Consider the following 14,563-nt stretch of genomic DNA (forward strand, 5'->3'; position numbering starts at 1 on the left):
AAAAGGCTCTAATGAACTTTCCCACAGCCAAAAAAGTGGTCTCTCTGTCGTCCTGAGCATGTGAGAGGGTGGGACTTAACCACTCCCACATGTCACTCACAAAGGTGTGTACTCTAGATATTCTTCAGAGTCAACCAACAGCGACATACTGCAGTGGGTGTTCTGACAAGAACACGCTGCATAGAATGTACAAACTTCTAGAATATCCAACATTTCGAGCATTTAGCATCCATCCATAGCATTTAGAGACTCCTAACATTGTCTGTGTTTGCACACGTACCATTCTAGAACATCAAACACTGCCTGATTTTTGCCCATCTAGTGTATTACTGTAACTTCTTACATTCTAGGAAACTGAACATTTACAAAAACTTCTAGAACCTCTAATGTAGTAATATGTCTGAGCGTCTGTGTAAAGAGCTAACATTCTAGAACAGAGACTGTCTTTTAGATTCCAGACAAAGGAATAGATTTAAAACTGATATGAACAGTTATCTTACCAATGCTGTTGATCTCAAAGATGTTCTCGTGCTGTTTACTCTAGACCTGGGCGTACTGCATACCACACACACCTCCTTCACACAGTACTGTTCAACACGAGCCAGAAACCACATCCGGTTTGTCAGCAATGCGTTCGTATTCAGTGTTAAGACAATAGAAATACTGTCAGGTTTTCCACAGACCGCTACATCAAATGAATTCAGTTGCAACTTCCAGGGTTAAGCGAACTAAACGTAAAAGTGAAAATGTATTAAATATATAAAAAAACATGCCTTAGCTCATCTTAGCTAATTTCTTTATTCTTTTAATGCAATATTACACTAAAAGAATACAGAAATCTGTTCTAAGAGTGGCAATAATATATATCTGAGTAGACATGATTATACTCGAGATGTTTACAGTGCTGAGTGAACTGTAGACAAGGAAATTGGTAAATGGGTATGGTTAAATAAGTATGAGGATGCTGTTTGTCAGCTCTGTCATACCACCTAAAGCAGGTCTGAATCCTGCTGCACTACAGTGTTTGGTTAATTTCAGAGCAAAGCACAGAGAAACATTAATAACACATTTATACTAGTCTCTAATGAACTTTCCCACAGCCAAAAAAGTGGTCTCTCTGTCATCCAGAGCATGTGAGAGGGTGGGACTTAACCACTCCCACCTGTCACTCACAGAGGTGTGTACTGCACCGGGTTTACAATCCCACCCTTCGAGTTGCTGGACACTCGCAGTGCTGTGAAAGCTGAGTCCATTGTGCTCTGCAATGCTAGGATCTTGTTGATACAGCATGTCGACAGCGAGGGAGCTCAAACCGCCTACTGGCAGACTAAATTGCTGGCCGCCACCTGCCCTGGAACCGTTCCGGTTTCTTCACCCCCTTCCAGAAGTGGCCTTTGCCAGCAACCGGAGTCCCATATGGTCTAGCGGTCAGGATTCCTGGTTTTCACCCACGCGGCCCGGGTTCGACTCCTGGTATGGGAACTTGACTCTTTTGGGTCGCTGGCAGAACCTGCGAGACGTTCACCACATCCATTAGTTACTAACGATCGGGAGACCCGTGAGCTTTAACGGAATGTGCAAACGTTCACTCGTTGCAGTGAGCAATAGTCTGTGCTTCTTTTTTTTATTCATTGCCCAAAGCATTACGTAAGGAAATCTATTTTCATAATGCATTCATTAATCTAAATCATACTTAAGCATGTTGATTAACTGAGATGAACTCTCTGTGTTTTTTTCTCTCTCTCTGTTGTGTGTGAATGTCAGTTCCAATGTCACTAGGAGCAAACATGCAGTGTGTATGGTTTACAGAATCTTCTTTTTTTTAAGCACAGTAGGCCTAGATTGGATGTGAATCTTTTCGTCTCTCAACAGAGCGTTAAAAACAGCTACCGCTAATGCGATCATTTATAAACAAAATGCCAATTCTGTCTCTACTCCAAGGCGATAGGGGCCAGTACTTACAGCCCTAGGTATAGCAGCCGGCCCCTTCCCACGGCCAGGTGCGTGGTGTGCCGTGATCGTATAGTGGTTAGTACTCTGCGCTGTGGCCGCAGCAACCCCGGTCCGAATCCGGGTCACGGCATTGGATTTTCACATTCCAATGCTAGACTTAAGCATGGCTTCTGTTTGTTGGCCCTTTTTCAGGATGAAACACGCTTCCCTGAAGATCCTGTGGGCCAGTGGCGCAATGGATAACGCGTCTGACTACGGATCAGGAGATTCCAGGTTTGACTCCTGGCTGGCTCGGCTTAGTTTTAGACAAGTCCAGAGGTGTGCAAAAGTCTCTAGCAACTTCATTTCAGGCACAGTAACAGCTCTAGTAATCCCTGAAATGCAGACGGTCCTGTAGTGGCCAGTACGCTGGTTACTTCACCGGTTTACAATCCCACCCTTCGAGTTGCTGGACACTCGCAGTGCTGTGAAAGCTGAGTCCATTGTGCTCTGCAATGCTAGGATCTTGTTGATACAGCATGTCGACAGCGAGGGAGCTCAAACCGCCTACTGGCAGACTAAATTGCCGGCCCACACCTGCCATGGAACCGTTCCGGTTTCTTCACCCCCTTCCAGAAGTGGCCTTTGCCAGCAACCGGCGTCCCATATGGTCTAGCGGTCAGGATTCCTGGTTTTCACCCAGGCGGCCCGGGTTCGACTCCCGGTATGGGAACTTGACTCTTTTGGGTCGCTGGCAGAACCTGTGAGACGTTCACCACATCCATTAGTTACTAACGATCGGGAGACCCGTGAGCTTTAACGGAATGTGCAAACGTTCACTCGTTGCAGTGAGCAATAGTCTGTGCTTCTTTTTTTTATTCATTGCCCAAAGCATTACGTAAGGAAATCTATTTTCATAATGCATTCATTAATCTAAATCATACTTAAGCATGTTGATTAACTGAGATGAACTCTCTGTGTTTTTTTCTCTCTCTCTGTTGTGTGTGAATGTCGGTTCCAATGTCACTAGGAGCAAACATGCAGTGTGTATGGTTTACAGAATCTTCTTTTTTTTAAGCACAGTAGGCCTAGATTGGATGTGAATCTTTTCGTCTCTCAACAGAGCGTTAAAAACAGCTACCGTTAATGCGATCATTTATAAACAAAATGCCAATTCTGTCTCTACTCCAAGCCGATAGGGGCCAGTACTTACAGCCCTAGGTATAGCAGCCGGCCCCTTCCCACGGCCAGGTGCGTGGTGTGCCGTGATCGTATAGTGGTTAGTACTCTGCGTTGTGGCCGCAGCAACCCCGGTCCGAATCCGGGTCACGGCATTGGATTTTCACATTCCAATGCTAGACTTAAGCATGGCTTCTGTTTGTTGGCCCTTTTTCAGGATGAAACACGCTTCCCTGAAGATCCTGTGGGCCAGTGGCGCAATGGATAACGCGTCTGACTACGGATCAGGAGATTCCAGGTTCGACTCCTGGCTGGCTCGGCTTAGTTTTAGACAAGTCCAGAGGTGTGCAACAGTCTCTAGCAACTTCATTTCAGGCACAGTAACAGCTCTAGTAATCCCTAAAATGCAGACGGTCCTGTAGTGGCCAGTACGCTGGTTACTTCACCGGGTTTACAATCCCATCCTTCGAGTTGCTGGACACTCGCAGTGCTGTGAAAGCTGAGTCCATTGTGCTCTGCAATGCTAGGATCTTGTTGATACAGCATGTCGACAGCGAGGGAGCTCAAACCGCCTACTGGCAGACTAAATTGCCGGCCCACACCTGCCATGGAACCGTTCCGGTTTCTTCACCCCCTTCCAGAAGTGGCCTTTGCCAGCAACCGGCGTCCCATATGGTCTAGCGGTCAGGATTCCTGGTTTTCACCCAGGCGGCCCGGGTTCGACTCCCGGTATGGGAACTTGACTCTTTTGGGTCGCTGGCAGAACCTGTGAGACGTTCACCACATCCATTAGTTACTAACGATCGGGAGACCCGTGAGCTTTAACGGAATGTGCAAACGTTCACTCGTTGCAGTGAGCAATAGTCTGTGCTTCTTTTTTTTATTCATTGCCCAAAGCATTACGTAAGGAAATCTATTTTCATAATGCATTCATTAATCTAAATCATACTTAAGCATGTTGATTAACTGAGATGAACTCTCTGTGTTTTTTTCTCTCTCTCTGTTGTGTGTGAATGTCGGTTCCAAGGTCACTAGGAGCAAACATGCAGTGTGTATGGTTTACAGAATCTTCTTTTTTTTAAGCACAGTAGGCCTAGATTGGATGTGAATCTTTTCGTCTCTCAACAGAGCGTTAAAAACAGCTACCGTTAATGCGATCATTTATAAACAAAATGCAAAAATTTGTTTTTTTTTTTTTTTTAGCTTCGTTCACAACAACTTTGATGTTAGGTTCATCTCGCCAGTCACATACGATAGCTTCAGTGATGCCTAGAATTTTTTCCAGGGATGGTGTGTGTTTTATTCCACACAATTTCAGAGCCTTTATCAGCTTGTATTTCAGCCAAGGTTTAAACAATTTTTTAAGCAATCTGAAGGTATTCATATGCAGATAGTAGGCTTCAGGTTCAAACAAACAAGCATGTTGGAGTTGACTCGGGTGATCGATAGCACATCCATGGCAATTGTCTCTCAGGTCGTTGTCCACAATTTTGTCCAGCAGCTCACCCATGACGCCTTGGATGACCGCTAAAGCGGTGGTGGAAAGACAGCCGTCGGTTTCATCAGCATTTGAATGCAGAAAGGTCAGATTTCTATTTCCGAGTGATTCACCGGTATTTTCTTCGGTTTTAGAACTGGAACGCGTCTCATCGTCATCTTTATCCAAGGTAGCGAGTGAGTTGTAAAACAATGTAGTCAAAATCCTTACACCATTTATGAAATTTGTTCCATTCACTCCGATCAAAGGTTACGGCCTCAGTAGCTTTGCTCCAGTGTTTGTGATCAGGTACAGATAGCTTGAAAAGCATTACGTTATTTGATTCAGCATTGAAGTGAAAGCCGGCTGTACATCCGTTTGACATCGCCCAATACTGACTACTTTCACGCTCTAAAATCTCTGCAAATCTTGACAGTATATTTTTGCATTTTCTTTGGTGCATCAGGACAAACTGCCATAGCTATGCTCAATGAATCACACGTGTTATGCATGGAGGGACGGTATGGTATACGGTATACTGCTACTGTATGTCATCTGAGAACGTGAGAAAGTCAGATCAAATGGTATGACCTTTGACCTTTATTCATTTCCTATCACTAATGACAGTCTATTTCTTTGTGATTTTAGGTTATTTTAATTCTTATTAACCGTTCTTGCCATGAAGTAAATTATAGCAACTAACTAACTAATCACTAATGACAGCTGTTATGACAGCTGTTATGACAGCTGTCATGGCAATAAAATTGTCAGTTGATGGAAGCCGCCACTTATATTCTCTCTGATGCATATATAAACCCCAACCATTAAGGTGTTCAAGGTGAGTTGCAGTCATGGGAAAGACAAAGGAGCTTCCACAAAAGCTGAGAGAGGAGATTATTTCATCACATCCGAAGGGCCTTGGCTATAAGAAGATTTCCAAAATATTTAACATTCCAAGAGACACCATTGGGAGCATTATAAGGAAGTTTAAAACTTATGGAACAGCTGCAAACCTTCCTGGCCGTGGAAGAAAGCCCACAATTTCATCAAGGGCCCTTAGCAACTTAGTCAGGACAGCTAAGAAAAACCCCTGTGTGACTGCAAGAAAGCTACAGGATGACATGATGAGAGCTGGTACAAGTGCTTCAGGGGCAACTATAGGACGTGCACTGAATAATCAAGGACTTCATGGCCGGACCCCAAGAGGCACTCCACTCTTGACCGCAAGGAACATCAGGAGTTGACAAGAATATGCCAGGAGGAAATTGGATGAAACTAAAGACTTCTGGCAGACAGTTCTATGGACTGATGAAACCAAACTGGAACTTTTTGGACATATGGACCAGCTTTACATCTGGCATGCAAAAGGTCAGGCTTATGACCAAAAGAATACCATCCCCACGGTCAAGCACGGAGGTGGGTCATTGATGATGTGGGGCTATTTTTCTGTGGCAGGAACTGGCAATCTTGATCATGTACCTGGCATCATGGATTCTCAGAAATACCAGGTAATTTTAAAGAAGAAGGTGATGCCTTCTGTTGACAAATTAAACCTTGGTGATCATTGGATCTTCCAGCGAGACAATGATCCCAAGCACACCGCCAAATCAACTAATGCTTGGTTGGGGAAAAGATGCTGGAGCGTCCTGGAGCAGCTGCAGCACGAAAGCCATCAAACATCACTGAGTTACAGACTTTTGCATGTGAAGAATGGGCAAAGATTCCAATCGAGAGGTGTAAGAAGCTTGTCAGCACTTATCGAAACCGTTTGTTAAAAGTTATAAAAAATAAAGGGCACTCCACAAGGTACTAAAGCTGGGGGTTGAATAATACTGCACATGCTCATGTGTTACAAGCATTACAATTTTCATTTAAACTTCAAAGCTAAGTCAACTTCTGTTGTCAAACTAACTCGTAACAATAAATATTCTTTTATTTCATGATGTTTTTTTTCCCATTAATTTTCATTATCTTTTATCAACATCACTATAATGTCTTTTGAGGTGAGGGGGTTGAATATTTCTGATTGCAACTGTGTGTGTGTATATATATATATATATATATATAATTACACATAGAGAGGGAACGGTGGCTTAGTGGTTAGCACGTTCGCCTCACACCTCCAGGGTTCGATTCCCGCCTCCACCTTGTGTGTGTGGAGTTTGCATGTTCTCCCCGTGCCTCGGGGGTTTCCTCCATGTACTCCGGTTTCCTCCCCCAGTCCAAAGACATGCATGGTAGGTTGATTGGCATCTCTGGAAAATTGTCCGTAGTGTGTGTTTGCGTGAGTGAATGAGAGTGTGTGTGTGTGCCCTGCGATGGGTTGGCACTCTGTCCAGGGTGTATCCTGCCTTGATGCCCGATGATGCCTGAGATAGGCACAGGCTCCCCGTGACCCAAGGTAGTTCAGATAAGCGTTAGAAAATGAATGAATATATATATAATGTATATAATCACAACATTCTCCTAGATCGCTTACAAAGTTACACAGGTATTCATGGACAGGCTTGAAGTTGGTTTAGATCCTACCTGTCTGATCAATACCATTTCGTAGAATTAAATGGTGTATCCTCCAGTTTATTACCAGTTAATCATGGGGTCCCTCAAGGATCAGTTCTAGGACCTCTGCTTTTCTCGATATACATGCTTCCATTAGGGAACATTATTAGAAGACATGTGATTAGTTTCCACTGCTATGCTGAAGACACACAGTTATATAGCTCATCAAAACCAGATGAAATAGCTAAAGTGTCCAAATTAACTCAGTGCCTTAGAGAGATAAAAGACTGGATGAGCTGCAATTTTCTGTTGTTAAACCCTGATAAGACAGAAATATTACTTATAGGTCCAAAGACCAGTACACAGAAACTCTCACAATTTAATTTAGAGGGATGTACTGTTATTAGTAGCTCGACAGCGAAAGACCTAGGGGTTATATTAGACAGCAACCTGTCTTTTGAAAATCACATCGCCCATACCACAAAAACAGCCTTCTTTCACCTTAGAAATATTGCCAAGCTGAGAAACATCCTGTCTGTCTCTGATGCTGAGAAGCTAGTTCATGCTTTCATGACCTCTAGACTGGACTATTGTAATGCATTATTAGGTGGTTGTCCTGCATCTTTAATAAATAGGCTACAGTTAGTCCAAAATGCAGCTGCCAGAGTTCTCACTAGGACAAGAAAGTATAACACCAATTTTATCATCTTTACACTGGCTACCTGTTAAGTTTAGAATTGATTACAAACTACTGCTACTTACATACAAGGCTCTTAAAGGTTTAGCTCCCACGTATCTAACTAGTCTCCTAACACGTTACAATCCTTCATGCTCTCTGAGATCACAAAACTCAGGACTTCTGGTAGTTCCGAGAATATCTAAAGCCCAATTCGGACAGGATTAGTTTTACGTCAGGACGTCTGTAATATTAATTGGCCAATTCACATGAGACAAGACATCTCAGTAAAACTAGCAGAAGTGGGAGGGGTAACTCGCTTTACGCACCACAGAAACCTCCTTGTCGTCATGTGCGTATGACGTTGCTTCCTGTTATTACGTGCGCAATCAGACAACAGACAACATGGCGCCTCCATGCTTGCAAAACGCGCCAAAAACTACTTTTAAACAGGAAATGACGGAATTTTACCGTACATATTTACAGCGGGTCTATTTGGACGGGATTAGTATTACCTGAGGTAATTTTTCTGGACCTTTTTACAGAAGGTAAAAGTCGCCATAATCTTTACTGACATTGTCCGTAATGATTACCGAGATGGCACATTCGGACGGGACTAAAATCACAGAGAAGCTCTGGTAATAATTATTTTACCCCTACGTCCCCACGTAAAACTAATCCCGTCTGAATAGGGCTTAAGTCCACTAAAGGTGGTAGAGCGTTTTCTTATTTAGCTCCCAAACTCTGGAATAGTCTTCCTGATAGTGTTCGGGGCTCAGACACACTTTCCCAGTTCAAAAGCAGATTAAAAATCCATCTCTTTAGTCAGGTGTACACATAATACATCCCCTAATCTTGTGCACTATTACATTAGACTTGCGCATTTTTAAGAACAGCAGATATGTTAATCCCTCTGCACTGCTTCTCTCTTTCTACCCATCCCGAGGCATCCAGACATTGTACCAGCTCCAATCATCTTCCGTGTGATGAAGATCTTGGACCTCCACTCAGATGAGGTCGACTCTGTGAGAATTCAGAGACAACTACAGATCTACCAGCTCCAGTTGGACTCTGTGATACTAAGAGGAGATCTGAACTCCATGTGATCCTTACACCAATACAGCATTTGTTTGACTGTATATTTGTAATCACACCTTCTAGTGTCACCCATATGAGGATGGGCTCCCCTTTGAGTCTGGTTCCTCTCAAGGTTTCTTCCTTACTATTTTAAGGGAGTTTTTCCTTGCCACTGCTGCCTGAGTCACCTCAGACTTAATGACACATTTATAAAAGGCTCTAATGAACTTTCCCACAGCCAAAAAAGTGGTCTCTCTGTCGTCCTGAGCATGTGAGAGGGTGGGACTTAACCACTCCCACATGTCACTCACAAAGGTGTGTACTCTAGATATTCTTCAGAGTCAACCAACAGCGACATACTGCAGTGGGTGTTCTGACAAGAACACGCTGCATAGAATGTACAAACTTCTAGAATATCCAACATTTCGAGCATTTAGCATCCATCCATAGCATTTAGAGACTCCTAACATTGTCTGTGTTTGCACACGTACCATTCTAGAACATCAAACACTGCCTGATTTTTGCCCATCTAGTGTATTACTGTAACTTCTTACATTCTAGGAAACTGAACATTTACAAAAACTTCTAGAACCTCTAATGTAGTAATATGTCTGAGCGTCTGTGTAAAGAGCTAACATTCTAGAACAGAGACTGTCTTTTAGATTCCAGACAAAGGAATAGATTTAAAACTGATATGAACAGTTATCTTACCAATGCTGTTGATCTCAAAGATGTTCTCGTGCTGTTTACTCTAGACCTGGGCGTACTGCATACCACACACACCTCCTTCACACAGTACTGTTCAACACGAGCCAGAAACCACATCCGGTTTGTCAGCAATGCGTTCGTATTCAGTGTTAAGACAATAGAAATACTGTCAGGTTTTCCACAGACCGCTACATCAAATGAATTCAGTTGCAACTTCCAGGGTTAAGCGAACTAAACGTAAAAGTGAAAATGTATTAAATATATAAAAAAACATGCCTTAGCTCATCTTAGCTAATTTCTTTATTCTTTTAATGCAATATTACACTAAAAGAATACAGAAATCTGTTCTAAGAGTGGCAATAATATATATCTGAGTAGACATGATTATACTCGAGATGTTTACAGTGCTGAGTGAACTGTAGACAAGGAAATTGGTAAATGGGTATGGTTAAATAAGTATGAGGATGCTGTTTGTCAGCTCTGTCATACCACCTAAAGCAGGTCTGAATCCTGCTGCACTACAGTGTTTGGTTAATTTCAGAGCAAAGCACAGAGAAACATTAATAACACATTTATACTAGTCTCTAATGAACTTTCCCACAGCCAAAAAAGTGGTCTCTCTGTCATCCAGAGCATGTGAGAGGGTGGGACTTAACCACTCCCACCTGTCACTCACAGAGGTGTGTACTGCACCGGGTTTACAATCCCACCCTTCGAGTTGCTGGACACTCGCAGTGCTGTGAAAGCTGAGTCCATTGTGCTCTGCAATGCTAGGATCTTGTTGATACAGCATGTCGACAGCGAGGGAGCTCAAACCGCCTACTGGCAGACTAAATTGCTGGCCGCCACCTGCCCTGGAACCGTTCCGGTTTCTTCACCCCCTTCCAGAAGTGGCCTTTGCCAGCAACCGGAGTCCCATATGGTCTAGCGGTCAGGATTCCTGGTTTTCACCCACGCGGCCCGGGTTCGACTCCTGGTATGGGAACTTGACTCTTTTGGGTCGCTGGCAGAACCTGCGAGACGTTCACCACATCCATTAGTTACTAACGATCGGGAGACCCGTGAGCTTTAACGGAATGTGCAAACGTTCACTCGTTGCAGTGAGCAATAGTCTGTGCTTCTTTTTTTTATTCATTGCCCAAAGCATTACGTAAGGAAATCTATTTTCATAATGCATTCATTAATCTAAATCATACTTAAGCATGTTGATTAACTGAGATGAACTCTCTGTGTTTTTTTCTCTCTCTCTGTTGTGTGTGAATGTCAGTTCCAATGTCACTAGGAGCAAACATGCAGTGTGTATGGTTTACAGAATCTTCTTTTTTTTAAGCACAGTAGGCCTAGATTGGATGTGAATCTTTTCGTCTCTCAACAGAGCGTTAAAAACAGCTACCGCTAATGCGATCATTTATAAACAAAATGCCAATTCTGTCTCTACTCCAAGGCGATAGGGGCCAGTACTTACAGCCCTAGGTATAGCAGCCGGCCCCTTCCCACGGCCAGGTGCGTGGTGTGCCGTGATCGTATAGTGGTTAGTACTCTGCGCTGTGGCCGCAGCAACCCCGGTCCGAATCCGGGTCACGGCATTGGATTTTCACATTCCAATGCTAGACTTAAGCATGGCTTCTGTTTGTTGGCCCTTTTTCAGGATGAAACACGCTTCCCTGAAGATCCTGTGGGCCAGTGGCGCAATGGATAACGCGTCTGACTACGGATCAGGAGATTCCAGGTTTGACTCCTGGCTGGCTCGGCTTAGTTTTAGACAAGTCCAGAGGTGTGCAAAAGTCTCTAGCAACTTCATTTCAGGCACAGTAACAGCTCTAGTAATCCCTGAAATGCAGACGGTCCTGTAGTGGCCAGTACGCTGGTTACTTCACCGGTTTACAATCCCACCCTTCGAGTTGCTGGACACTCGCAGTGCTGTGAAAGCTGAGTCCATTGTGCTCTGCAATGCTAGGATCTTGTTGATACAGCATGTCGACAGCGAGGGAGCTCAAACCGCCTACTGGCAGACTAAATTGCCGGCCCACACCTGCCATGGAACCGTTCCGGTTTCTTCACCCCCTTCCAGAAGTGGCCTTTGCCAGCAACCGGCGTCCCATATGGTCTAGCGGTCAGGATTCCTGGTTTTCACCCAGGCGGCCCGGGTTCGACTCCCGGTATGGGAACTTGACTCTTTTGGGTCGCTGGCAGAACCTGTGAGACGTTCACCACATCCATTAGTTACTAACGATCGGGAGACCCGTGAGCTTTAACGGAATGTGCAAACGTTCACTCGTTGCAGTGAGCAATAGTCTGTGCTTCTTTTTTTTATTCATTGCCCAAAGCATTACGTAAGGAAATCTATTTTCATAATGCATTCATTAATCTAAATCATACTTAAGCATGTTGATTAACTGAGATGAACTCTCTGTGTTTTTTTCTCTCTCTCTGTTGTGTGTGAATGTCGGTTCCAATGTCACTAGGAGCAAACATGCAGTGTGTATGGTTTACAGAATCTTCTTTTTTTTAAGCACAGTAGGCCTAGATTGGATGTGAATCTTTTCGTCTCTCAACAGAGCGTTAAAAACAGCTACCGTTAATGCGATCATTTATAAACAAAATGCCAATTCTGTCTCTACTCCAAGCCGATAGGGGCCAGTACTTACAGCCCTAGGTATAGCAGCCGGCCCCTTCCCACGGCCAGGTGCGTGGTGTGCCGTGATCGTATAGTGGTTAGTACTCTGCGTTGTGGCCGCAGCAACCCCGGTCCGAATCCGGGTCACGGCATTGGATTTTCACATTCCAATGCTAGACTTAAGCATGGCTTCTGTTTGTTGGCCCTTTTTCAGGATGAAACACGCTTCCCTGAAGATCCTGTGGGCCAGTGGCGCAATGGATAACGCGTCTGACTACGGATCAGGAGATTCCAGGTTCGACTCCTGGCTGGCTCGGCTTAGTTTTAGACAAGTCCAGAGGTGTGCAACAGTCTCTAGCAACTTCATTTCAGGCACAGTAACAGCTCTAGTAATCCCTGAAATGCAGACGGTCCTGTAGTGGCCAGTACGCTGGTTACTTCACCGGGTTTACAATCCCATCCTTCGAGTTGCTGGACACTCGCAGTGCTGTGAAAGCTGAGTCCATTGTGCTCTGCAATGCTAGGATCTTGTTGATACAGCATGTCGACAGCGAGGGAGCTCAAACCGCCTACTGGCAGACTAAATTGCCGGCCCACACCTGCCATGGAACCGTTCCGGTTTCTTCACCCCCTTCCAGAAGTGGCCTTTGCCAGCAACCGGCGTCCCATATGGTCTAGCGGTCAGGATTCCTGGTTTTCACCCAGGCGGCCCGGGTTCGACTCCCGGTATGGGAACTTGACTCTTTTGGGTCGCTGGCAGAACCTGTGAGACGTTCACCACATCCATTAGTTACTAACGATCGGGAGACCCGTGAGCTTTAACGGAATGTGCAAACGTTCACTCGTTGCAGTGAGCAATAGTCTGTGCTTCTTTTTTTTATTCATTGCCCAAAGCATTACGTAAGGAAATCTATTTTCATAATGCATTCATTAATCTAAATCATACTTAAGCATGTTGATTAACTGAGATGAACTCTCTGTGTTTTTTTCTCTCTCTCTGTTGTGTGTGAATGTCGGTTCCAAGGTCACTAGGAGCAAACATGCAGTGTGTATGGTTTACAGAATCTTCTTTTTTTTAAGCACAGTAGGCCTAGATTGGATGTGAATCTTTTCGTCTCTCAACAGAGCGTTAAAAACAGCTACCGTTAATGCGATCATTTATAAACAAAATGCAAAAATTTGTTTTTTTTTTTTTTTTTAGCTTCGTTCACAACAACTTTGATGTTAGGTTCATCTCGCCAGTCACATACGATAGCTTCAGTGATGCCTAGAATTTTTTCCAGGGATGGTGTGTGTTTTATTCCACACAATTTCAGAGCCTTTATCAGCTTGTATTTCAGCCAAGGTTTAAACAATTTTTTAAGCAATCTGAAGGTATTCATATGCAGATAGTAGGCTTCAGGTTCAAACAAACAAGCATGTTGGAGTTGACTCGGGTGATCGATAGCACATCCATGGCAATTGTCTCTCAGGTCGTTGTCCACAATTTTGTCCAGCAGCTCACCCATGACGCCTTGGATGACCGCTAAAGCGGTGGTGGAAAGACAGCCGTCGGTTTCATCAGCATTTGAATGCAGAAAGGTCAGATTTCTATTTCCGAGTGATTCACCGGTATTTTCTTCGGTTTTAGAACTGGAACGCGTCTCATCGTCATCTTTATCCAAGGTAGCGAGTGAGTTGTAAAACAATGTAGTCAAAATCCTTACACCATTTATGAAATTTGTTCCATTCACTCCGATCAAAGGTTACGGCCTCAGTAGCTTTGCTCCAGTGTTTGTGATCAGGTACAGATAGCTTGAAAAGCATTACGTTATTTGATTCAGCATTGAAGTGAAAGCCGGCTGTACATCCGTTTGACATCGCCCAATACTGACTACTTTCACGCTCTAAAATCTCTGCAAATCTTGACAGTATATTTTTGCATTTTCTTTGGTGCATCAGGACAAACTGCCATAGCTATGCTCAATGAATCACACGTGTTATGCATGGAGGGACGGTATGGTATACGGTATACTGCTACTGTATGTCATCTGAGAACGTGAGAAAGTCAGATCAAATGGTATGACCTTTGACCTTTATTCATTTCCTATCACTAATGACAGTCTATTTCTTTGTGATTTTAGGTTATTTTAATTCTTATTAACCGTTCTTGCCATGAAGTAAATTATAGCAACTAACTAACTAATCACTAATGACAGCTGTTATGACAGCTGTTATGACAGCTGTCATGGCAATAAAATTGTCAGTTGATGGAAGCCGCCACTTATATTCTCTCTGATGCATATATAAACCCCAACCATTAAGGTGTTCAAGGTGAGTTGCAGTCATGGGAAAGACAAAGGAGCTTCCACAAAAGCTGAGAGAGGAGATTATTTCATCACATCCGAAGGGCCTTGGC

The 14,563-nt window shown here is 43.8% G+C and overlaps 10 non-coding genes across 10 annotated transcripts; all 10 read left to right on the plus strand.

The window, feature by feature from the left end:
* Window positions 1-1,410: 1,410 nt before the first annotated feature.
* On the plus strand, window positions 1,411-1,482 carry trnae-uuc (transfer RNA glutamic acid (anticodon UUC)). The gene has a single exon. It is a non-coding gene; the product is annotated as a tRNA-Glu (tRNA).
* Window positions 1,483-2,174: 692 nt separating this feature from the next.
* Window positions 2,175-2,247, plus strand: trnar-acg (transfer RNA arginine (anticodon ACG)). Its single transcript has one exon. It is a non-coding gene; the product is annotated as a tRNA-Arg (tRNA).
* A 346-nt stretch (window positions 2,248-2,593) lies between these two features.
* On the plus strand, window positions 2,594-2,665 carry trnae-uuc (transfer RNA glutamic acid (anticodon UUC)). The gene has a single exon. It is a non-coding gene; the product is annotated as a tRNA-Glu (tRNA).
* Window positions 2,666-3,357: 692 nt separating this feature from the next.
* Window positions 3,358-3,430, plus strand: trnar-acg (transfer RNA arginine (anticodon ACG)). Its single transcript has one exon. It is a non-coding gene; the product is annotated as a tRNA-Arg (tRNA).
* Window positions 3,431-3,777: 347 nt separating this feature from the next.
* trnae-uuc (transfer RNA glutamic acid (anticodon UUC)) lies at window positions 3,778-3,849 on the plus strand. Its single transcript has one exon. It is a non-coding gene; the product is annotated as a tRNA-Glu (tRNA).
* Window positions 3,850-10,461: 6,612 nt separating this feature from the next.
* trnae-uuc (transfer RNA glutamic acid (anticodon UUC)) lies at window positions 10,462-10,533 on the plus strand. Its single transcript has one exon. It is a non-coding gene; the product is annotated as a tRNA-Glu (tRNA).
* A 692-nt stretch (window positions 10,534-11,225) lies between these two features.
* Window positions 11,226-11,298, plus strand: trnar-acg (transfer RNA arginine (anticodon ACG)). The gene has a single exon. It is a non-coding gene; the product is annotated as a tRNA-Arg (tRNA).
* Window positions 11,299-11,644: 346 nt separating this feature from the next.
* On the plus strand, window positions 11,645-11,716 carry trnae-uuc (transfer RNA glutamic acid (anticodon UUC)). Its single transcript has one exon. It is a non-coding gene; the product is annotated as a tRNA-Glu (tRNA).
* Window positions 11,717-12,408: 692 nt separating this feature from the next.
* trnar-acg (transfer RNA arginine (anticodon ACG)) lies at window positions 12,409-12,481 on the plus strand. Its single transcript has one exon. It is a non-coding gene; the product is annotated as a tRNA-Arg (tRNA).
* A 347-nt stretch (window positions 12,482-12,828) lies between these two features.
* trnae-uuc (transfer RNA glutamic acid (anticodon UUC)) lies at window positions 12,829-12,900 on the plus strand. The gene has a single exon. It is a non-coding gene; the product is annotated as a tRNA-Glu (tRNA).
* Window positions 12,901-14,563: the final 1,663 nt, after the last annotated feature.

The sequence above is a fragment of the Tachysurus vachellii genome, chromosome 10, assembly GCF_030014155.1.
Source record: "Tachysurus vachellii isolate PV-2020 chromosome 10, HZAU_Pvac_v1, whole genome shotgun sequence".
NCBI lineage: Eukaryota > Metazoa > Chordata > Actinopteri > Siluriformes > Bagridae > Tachysurus > Tachysurus vachellii.